Here is a 10,000-nt window from a genome sequence, read left to right on the forward strand (position 1 = left end):
CCAGGGCATGGCACAGAGGTAACACAGGCAGCTGGCAGTTCAAACTGTCCCTTTATTGATCCAAATTTCTCCAAATGCTCCCATGTTTCTGGCAAGTCCCAAAGCAAACTGATCTCTCTCTCTCTCTTTCTCTCTCTCCCTCTCTCTCTCTCTCCCTCCCTCCCTCCCTCTCTCGCTCTCTCTCTCACTATATATATATAGTGTCCTCCTAGCATGCCATCCTGTCCTAACTGAAAGACCTATCAATTTTGGCGCTGATCGGCAACAGAGAGCCTCAGCAGAGGGATGAAAGAGCCACATGCAGCTCCAGAGCCACGGGTTGCTGCCCCGTGATCTAGCTTCTTAATCTTCAGCATCATTAGACGAACTGACAGGCCGGTCAGTTTCACTGGAGACAATCTGGACTTGAATGCACGCACTGAAGCTAGCTAGGAGGCATAATTGTTGATAGATTTTTCTAAGACCCTAAAGAGTGTGTGTCATTGGACAAAGTGGCTGCATAATAATCCTTATCTTATCCCCAGGAAAGCTGGATGTGGCGCAATTCCCTGTAGAATAACAGAAGTGTAATTTAAAATGAAATCTATATTTCCCTAGGTTGGTTTGTTTTTTTTCTTAATCGCCATTCTATTTCAGCGAATATAGACCCGTTCTATTTTTAATGCTATCTCTCTCTCCCCCCAACCCCTTTGAAAAGTGAGGGGGGGAGGGAATTTCACCTATTAAAATATATCAAATCAAAATTGCCGTGTTTTCTTCAAACTGCTATGAAGAAGAGGAGATTGTATAATTCATAGGGGCAGTCCGAAGTTTGAAGTCAGGCGGTATCAACCATTTCTTGCATTTATTATGAGTTTTAATATATTGCTTTGGCTTAGCTCTACTCATTATGCATTAAAGCTCCCCACCCCCCACCCCCGCCCGTAACTTCTGCTAAAGTATTTTAATTAAAACAGGGCTCTTTCCGGGTGTTTATGGCACATTAATATTCCAGCGCACATGAAAGTTTTACCAAATATTATTAAATAATTAAGCAATGCATTATTTATCAGCTCAGAAAACTTTACCGACGCTAAATGTGTATGGTAGCTTTGCAAGGCTTCGTCCTGGCAACGTAGAAGCGTCGACAGCAAACAAATTGCTTTATAATATACAGCACAAGGATATTTCAAAGCAGAGAAAACAACTTGAGAAGGCATTTATTATAAAATGGTTCTCTAGGAAGGCATTGAAAAGGAGAAGCACTGGCTCACGCTTGCTGTTGGAAACTGCCAGAGTTTGTTGCAGAAAAATTCAGATCCAGAAACACACACAAATAACTGATGCAGCAGGATTCATTAACTTCTTTATATGCATAAGACTAGATGAATAAATGTACAATACCAATAGGTGGTTCTTCCACGGAAACGCAAGGCAGGAGAGTTACAGGCAAACACAAGCAGTTAGTTTCATATCAGCAGACAAGCCCAGGCAGACTGCTAGTTTACTTCTCAGAGCAGCAGACTGCTTAAGTTTCTGTTTCAATTCTCTGCACAGATTCAGATCTGTTTTAGCTCCCATTGGCTGACTTGTTGCTATGCCTATTCATTGGCTGACCTTGTTCCCATGCCTCTCTCAGTCATGAATATTTTAACAGAAATGCCATACTTGTTTTTCGCAGACTTTAAGCTTAATGAATGGAGTGAGATTCAGAATGGTCAAACAACTGGTTCAGGCGCCTCCTGGTGACTAACCAGCCTCTCCGCACCCTGCTCGGAGTCGGAACCCTGTCCAGGGTCCTCCACATCCTCCAGAGCTGACTCATAGGGCTGCTCACTGTCGGAGTCTTGTGGCAGCTCCAATGGCTCCTGCTGGGCCACAACACAAGGCTCTGAGCTCCCAGACAAGAGACTGCAAATTAAGTCAGTTCAAACAGAGAAATAGACAAACCTCTGTTCTGACAAGGCAGACTTTGTCTCAAGAAACACACAAGAAGAAAACTTTCCAGATATGCAAATGGTTATCTACGACAACCATTCCCCCAGCTACGGAGGGGCCATTCAGTGTCCACGTTTCTTTTGCTTCCTGATCCAGCTCATTGTCCTCTATTGTTCACCTCTCCTATCTGCTCTATCTGCCCATATGCCGAGGTGGCGCAGTGGTGAGGGTGCAGTACTGCAGGCCGCTTCAGCTGACTGCTATCTGCAGTTCAGCGGTTCAAATCTCACCGGCTCAAGGTTGACTCAGCCTTCCATCCTTCCGAGGTGGGTGAAATGAGGACCCAGACTGTGGGGGCGATATGCTGACTCTGTAAACCGCTTAGAGAGGGCTGAAAGCCCTATGAAGCGGTATATAAGTCTAACTGCTATTGCTATTGCTGTCTGGAACAGGCCCCAGCTGTTCCTCCTCCTCACTCATCTCAGCCTCCAAAGGCAGCTCCCTCTCCGGTGGCTGAGAAATGTCAGACAACCCTGGCTCTATCCAGGGGTGGGTTTCTCGCCCCGTTCCAACCGGTTCGGTTGGAACAGGGCTGGCGGCGTCCTTGTGCACGTGCGTGGCGCACGCATGCGTACTAGCATCTGTGTGATGCTCCAGCTGCTCCTGGAGGATCGCGCAGGTGCTGTATGCATCCTGCGCATGCGTGGAAGCGCAGAATTCATCAAAACCGGGTAAGGAGCGCGGGCGGGCGGGTGGACCCTTCGCCGTTCCCGGAAGTTACTTACTTCCGGGTTCGCCGACCAACCGGTTCGCAGGGACCGCCGCGAACCGGTTGAAACCCACCCCTGGCTCTATCCCTGTGTCCAAAGCTGAGCATCCATCCGAGCCTTCCCCAGGCTCCAGAACTGGCCCAGGTTCTTCCCCAGCCTCCTCCTCGTCTGAGTCTGCCCCCAGCTCCACTTGGTAGCTGGCGGGCCACAACACCGGCAATCAAAATTTCACAATAAAAACTCCATGGTTTCTCAAGAAAGCAAGCGAGTAAGAATTGTTAAGTATGGGTCATTTGTTTCCCGATGTTTGTGTGTCTGAATTAATTAGTATTTTCACGTCAACATCATGCACAAACTGTTTATGCTGCTCTACATGATTACTGCTGGCTCCAGAGTGATGCTAATTAAGACCTCAATGCTAGATGGATTATCATCTAATTGAGGTTCTCAAGCTCCCCGCAATCCCAGTGGGTTCTGCCTGAGACACCAGGCAGATGCCAGAGACAGATTTTCACAAAATGTTATATTAAATAATACAAATAGGTAAACCTACCCTTTAGGAGCTAGTAATCCTTGGGCCTTATTAGAACCCCTGCACCTATTTGCTATTCCATGGTTGGTTTGCCTTCCTAATTCCTTGTGAGCTAGTCGGACATCATTGGCTGATTTATATTGGAGCACCAAAATTCTGCTTGATGACTTTTCACAGTAGCCAAACTTACTTCCGTAAACCGAAGGGTTGCAAGGCAGTGTTATGACCCACCAGCGGCCAGCAGAGCTGGCAGCAGAGTCGGACAGTGAGGAGGTTGGGGAGGAACATGGGCCAGTCCTGGAGGCTGGGGAAGGCTTGGAGAAGGGCTCTGCGTTGGAGGCAGAGAGGGGGCCAGGGCCACCTGGGAGTTATTTGCTACCTCTGGAGTCTAACCTAGTCTAGCCTAGTCTATTTTCATGATCTGTGAAAGTAACACAGTGATTACTAACGCTGTGCAAAGCACGGACTTGGTGACTGAATTTGACGAAACTCTGATCAAATCACACCAACGTGGATGCAAGAACGGAAGCCACAAATCAAATCTGGTGGTACCCCAAAAAAAAAAATGCTTGTGAGATTTGAAGACTTTCTTCTGCTTCCAATAGACGATAAACAATGTCACAATTTCAGTTCTATATATGGAGACCACTGGGGACAGCTGGGTGTTGTGAGGAGTGTCATGATGATGAATTGACATGAGCCACTGGCCAATGAGATTGATCACCTCATTGGGTCTCAGAAATATTTTGGGATACTGTCCTTGCAGACAGCTGGTCATTTGCATCCTTTTAGAGGGTCTTTTAGGCCACTTGAAGGTTTATCTCTGTCCTCAGGGTCACCTGAGTGGTGCAAATGGGGGCGGAGCCTTCTTGGAACTATTGAAAGGACCGTGTTGTAGACTGGAGATAGATGAGGTCATATCCTTCCCCCTCTGTTGAGAGAGAGAGATGTTAAATTTTGACATAGATAGGCCTCTTTGACTTTTCTTTCAAACCATTGGTCCCCTCTGTCCAAAATGTAGACTTTGCTGCGCTCAAAAGAGTGGCCTTTGTCTCTTAAATGCAGATGGACTGCTGAATCTTGTCCTGATGGGCTTGTTCTCCTATGTTGTGCCATGTACATATGAAGTGGTTGTTTTGTTTCCCCCAATGTACTGATCTGTACATGGCCCATTGCAATGTACTGGACATTGTACCTTTCATTCTCCTCCACCGGAAGACCCCTCAAACTGGAAGACCAGGTGGGCGGTGCGCATGGGCACATCGGAACACCAGAAGAGCGGCTGCCCAATCTCCATTTTTTTGTTGTTTGGATTTGGATTTGGATTTATTCGACTTGTATGCCGCCCTATTCCCAAAGGGACTCAGGGCGGCTGAACAAAAACCAAGGGGAGGGGAACAAATACAAAAAGTAAGACAAAAAACAAAAACAAAACAACAATACAAACAATTTAAAAATCACAACAGGCACAACCAATTCGAGTAGGGGGTGGAACTCAACAGCCCCAGGCCTGCTGGGACAGCCAGGTCTTAATGGCTTTATGGAAAGCCTGAAGGGTGGCGAGGGTCCGAATCTCCACGGGGAGATCGTTCCAGAGGGGCACAGAGAAGGCCCTCCTCCGGGTGGTCGACAGCCGGCATTGGCCGGTAGATGGAATTCTGAGGAGGCCTAATCTGTGGGATCTAATGGGCCTTTGGGAGGTAATTGGCAGAAGGTGGTCTTTTAAGTACCCAGGTCCAATACCATGAAGGGCTTTGTAAGTGACGACTAGCACCTTGAAGCGTATCCGGAGACCAATAGGCAGCCAGTGCAGCTCGCGGAGGATAGGTGTAACATGGGTGTACCAAGGCACACCCACAATCGCTCGCGCGGCTGCATTCTGGACAAGCTGAAGTCCAATCTCTTGTTAAAAACGTCCAGTATTGGAGAATTCACAATTTCTCTTTGACTTGGGCAGTGTACAGGTCCTCAATGGAAGGCAGGTTGGCAGCAAACCTAGCCAACATTTCTGTGGAATCTTTGCAAAACAATTTGGAAGCTGTTGCGCGATCCTTTTTCCCTCTCTGCTGTCTTTGACTAAAAGAGATAGCACAGGGAGGGGGCAACATTGCAGCTGTTTACTGTAACGCAGCCACCTTTGAAGGTGTCCGACTGAAACTTTCGAGAGTTAAAATTGCCTGCCGTCCCCTTTCTTCCCAAAGGGAAACCGTGCTGGCGTATTTTGAAGCTTCTTCGTTATTTGCCGATCTTTTGATCACATCAAATGTCGAATTTCAAAGAACCTCAAACAGATACCAAACCACGCCGTTTTTGTACTAATTCCAACCGAATTAAAGCCAATTCACAGGGGATTGGTGATTACCATCAGCCAGCATGGATTTGTTCCTAAAAAAAATTTATATTGAAATACTAAATTTGCCAAGACAGCCAATGATCAAACGGGCAGATACAAAATTCAGAGATATCTTTGTAGGTGAGAAAACTGGGCTTCACATAGCCATATTAAGTTCAATGCAAGGAAATGCAGATGTCTTCACTTAAGGATATCAAAATCAAATGGGGGTGACAGCTTGCCTTCAGAGGTTGTGGGTGCTTCATCACTGGAGGTTTTAAAGAAGAGACTGGAGAGTCACTTGTCTGAAATGGTATAGGACAGGGGTTGGCAACCTGTGGCTCTGGAGCTGCATGTGGCTCTTTCATCCCTCTGCTGCGGCTCCCTGATACTAGGAAAAAGGATGCTGTGCTAGGAGGATAGCAATAACAATAGCAGTTAGACTTATATACCGCTTCATAGGGCTTTCAGCCCTCTCTAAGCGGTTTACAGAGTCAGCATATTGCCCCCCACAGTCTGGGTCCTCATTTCACCCACCTCAGAAGGATGGAAGGCTGAGTCAACCTTGAGCCGGTGAGATTTGAACCGCTGAACTGCAGATAACAGTCAGCTGAAGTGGCCTGCAGTACTGCACCCTAACCACTGCGCCACCTCGGCTCTATATGGTGGGGGAACCGGACTTCCGGTTGGCTCCAGAATTGAAAGGGGGGCTTCCAATTAGAACCTTTGTGGCTCTTTGGGTGTTTAAGGTCACCAAGCCCTAGTATAGGATTTCCTGCTTGAGCAGGGGGTTGAACTAGAAGACCTCCAAGGTCCCTTCCAGCTCTATCCTGATTCTGACTGGTACTTGTTTTGGTAACCATATATGGACTGTTGATCAGCTACTGACTATGAGTTAACAGAATTACATAGCTGCTAAAAAGGCAATTGAAAGTTTGAAGTGCATTCACAGAAGCGTTTTCTTCTAAATTAAAGCTAGCAATAACTCCAGTACCTTTTGCATTAACTCAGTTTCCTGCAGGCATACTACTCAGAGGAACCACACAGTCTAAGAAAGAATCGGAGAAACTAAAATAAGAAGCACGGAATGCGCACCAGCTGACTGGGGAAAGGAAACTGAAAGCTAGAAATGGGATTGTGGAGCGTCAAAACAATCAAGGTAGACGTTCTGATGGCACAATTGAAGTCCTTCGTATGTGTGTGTGTGTGTGTGTGTGTATGTGTGTGTTGATGCATTCAAAAGGGATGGTACTTGTGTAGTCATGACATCTCTTGACATTTCAAGGAGGAGGCAGAGAAAGAGAAGGAGAGGGAGAAGTAGGAAGAGAAGAACAAGGAGAAGAACAAGGAGAGGAACAAGGAAGAGGAGGTGGAGAATGAGAAGGACGAGGAGGACAAGGAGGACAAGGACGAGGAGGACAAGGAGGACAAGGACGAGGAGAAAGAGAAGAAGGAGGAGGAGGAGGAGGAGGAGGAGGAGGAGGAGGAGGAGAAGAAGAAGAAGAAGAAGAAGAAGAAGAACAATAACAACAAGAAGAAGAAGAAGAAGAAGAAGAAGAAGAAGAAGAAGAAGAAGAAGAACAAGAACAAGAAGAAGAAGAAGAAGAAGAAGAACAAGAAGAAGAACAAGAAGAAGAACAAGAAGAAGAACAAGAAGAACAAGAACAAGAACAAGAAGAACAAGAACAGCTATAGCAGCTATACAAGTATACACTTGATTAAATTACATGGGGAATATCTATTTTAAAGGACAATAGCAAAATATAAATGGTTTGACGGAGAGAAAACAGGAATAGTGAGGGAGAAAAAATACATTAAAAAGGGGTGGTGCTTGGAATGTGTAGTCATGGCACATCTCAGCATTTCGAGGAGGAGGAGGAGAAGAAGAAGAAGATGAAGAAGAAGAAGAAGAAGAAGAAGAAGAAGAAGAAGAAGAAGAAGAAGAAGAAGAAGAAGAAGAAAGAGAGGGATAGGGATAGGGATAGGGATAGGGATAGGAAGAAGAAGAAGAAGAAGAAGAAGAAGAAGAAGAAGGAGAAGGAGAAGGAGAAGGAGAAGGAGAAGGAGAAGGAGAAGGAGAAGGAGAAGGAGAAGGAGAAGGAGATGAAGAAGAAGAAGAAGAAGAAAAAGAAGAAGAAGAAGAAGAAGAAGAAGAAGAAGAAGAAGAAGAAGAAGAAGAAGAAGAAGAAGAAGAAAAGCAGCAGCTATACAAGTATACAAATGATTAAATGACATGGCAAAAATCTAACTATTTTAAAGGACAATAGCAAAATATAAACGCATTGAGGGAGAGAAAAGAGAAATAGAGAGGAGGGAGGGGGGAAATCCTAAATGCTAGACAGGAGTACATTTATATTTATCATGCCTTTTGCAAACTCTATCCTCTTGTGAGTAGAGACAATAACGGCAACCAATTTTCTTTAGGTTTGGCTGCTGGGATGCAATACATATTTCAAGAATGGTGGGATTTGATTTCTCCTTCAAGCTCTTGAGGTTTCAGGAGAAATAAACTTTATTCTCATTCCTCCCTCTGTAAACTAAATGCAAATTTGTCAATAGTGGGATTTCATATCTTTTTTTCTCCCCCTCATCTAGCGCCGGTGTGGAAACGTATCCATCTCTCTCAAATAGATTTGCCAAAGGGAAGCAAGAAACTCGTAATATTTGCTCAACTGCATGTCAACTTGAAAACAGATGGTTGTTTATTTCACATACAGACAGCATAAAATTACTGTCTACAAGAGGCATAAAAAAAGCCTTAATGCCATCATTTTGCTCTAGATACAAATGTACCAGATAATAGTAATAAACATCTCATGGTTAACAAAATGTTTTGCTAAAATGAGATGCAATAACAAATATTACTATTAAAATACCTTCCCCGTGAATTAACCAGAAGCTTCTATGTGCTATGCAAATCTAGCTTCTTCACTGTTGCCCCTTCTCCTTCCTGTACATTTCAAGTAGTTGGTGGACATCAGAACTGATTCCTCAGGGAGTTTGTGGGGGTATATGGGGTATGGAGTGATTAATCAGACCTGTAAGTACCTCTGTGGGTGAAAGAGAGAAAGGACAAATCAATTTTGCAGAGAGAGAAAGAAAAAAAGAAAGAAAGAAAGAAAGAAAGAAAGAAAGAAAGAAAGAAAGAGGGAGGGAGGGAGGGAAAAGGAGGGGAGGGGAGGAGGAAGGGGGAAGGGAGAAGCGGGAAGGGAGGGAAAGGAAAGGAAGAAAAGAGGAAGGGAAGGGGAAGGAAAGGAAAGGAAAGGAAAGGAAGGGAAAGGAAAGGAAAGGAAGGGAAAGGAAAGGAAAGGAAGGGAAAGGAAAGGAAAGGACAGGGCATGAAAGGAAAGGAAAGGAAAGGAAGAAAAGAGGAAGGGAAGGGAAAGGAAAGGGGAAAAAGGAAAGGAAAGGGGAAAAAGGAAAGGGGAAAAGGGAAAGGGAAAAAAGGAAAGGGAAAAAGGAAAGGAAGAAGAAGGAAAGGAAAGGAAGAAGGAAAGGGAAAAAAGGAAAAGGGAAAAAGGAAAGGAAAGGAAGAAAAGAGGAAGGGAAGGGAAAGGAAAGGGGGAAAAGGAAAGGGGAAAAAGGAAGGAAAGGGGAAAAAGGAAAGGAAAGGGGAAAAGGGAAAGGGAAAAAAGGAAAGGGAAAAAGGAAAGGAAGAAGAAGGAAAGGAAAGGAAGAAGGAAAGGGAAAAAAGGAAAGGGAAAAAAGGAAAGGAAAGGGAAGAAAGGAAAGGGGAAGGAGAAAAAGGAAAGAAAGAAGAAGGAAAGGAAAAAGGGAAAAGGGGAAAGAATGGAAACCTAAAGGCAAGCCCCATCTAGTGTTACTCAAGGATTAATAAACCATTAGTTCCATCGTGGGATGCAGTGGCTCAGTGGCTAAGATGCTGAGTTTCTCAATCAGGAAGTCAGCATTTCGGCGGTTCAAATCCCTAGCTCCGCATAATGGAGTGAGCTCCTATTACTTGTCTCAGCTTATTCAACCTAGCAGTTCGAAAGGATGTGAAAAATGCAAGTAGAAAAATAGGAACCACCTTTGGTGGGAAGGTAACAGCATTCCGTGCGCCTTTGGCCTTGAGTCATGCCAGCCACATGATCACGGAGACGTCTTGGGACAGCGCTGGCTCTTCGGCTTTGAAACGGAGATGAGCACCGCCCCCTAGAGTCGGGAACGACCAGCACGTATGTGCGAGAGGAACCTTTACCTTTACCTGGCTCCATCACAGAGGTGGGGATAATAGGCAGGGCTATTGACTTTCCTTTTTCCCAGTGGGAAGAAAAGATACCGTGGGCAATGTGTCTTCCTCTCCCCCGTTGGACAACCGGCTGAGAGCTGATTCCAGCTGCGATGCTCACCATCAAACATGACCGCACTCAAGCGTCACTTATAACGTGACGCCCAGGCAGGGATGCGAGCTTGCTGAGGGCTCGAAAGCGAAGCCACGCAAAAGCA

Source organism: Thamnophis sirtalis, unplaced genomic scaffold (genome assembly GCF_051295495.1).
Source record: "Thamnophis sirtalis isolate CommonGarterSnake01/CBP01778 unplaced genomic scaffold, rThaSir2_p1.2 scaffold_10, whole genome shotgun sequence".
Taxonomy (NCBI): domain Eukaryota; kingdom Metazoa; phylum Chordata; class Lepidosauria; order Squamata; family Natricidae; genus Thamnophis; species Thamnophis sirtalis.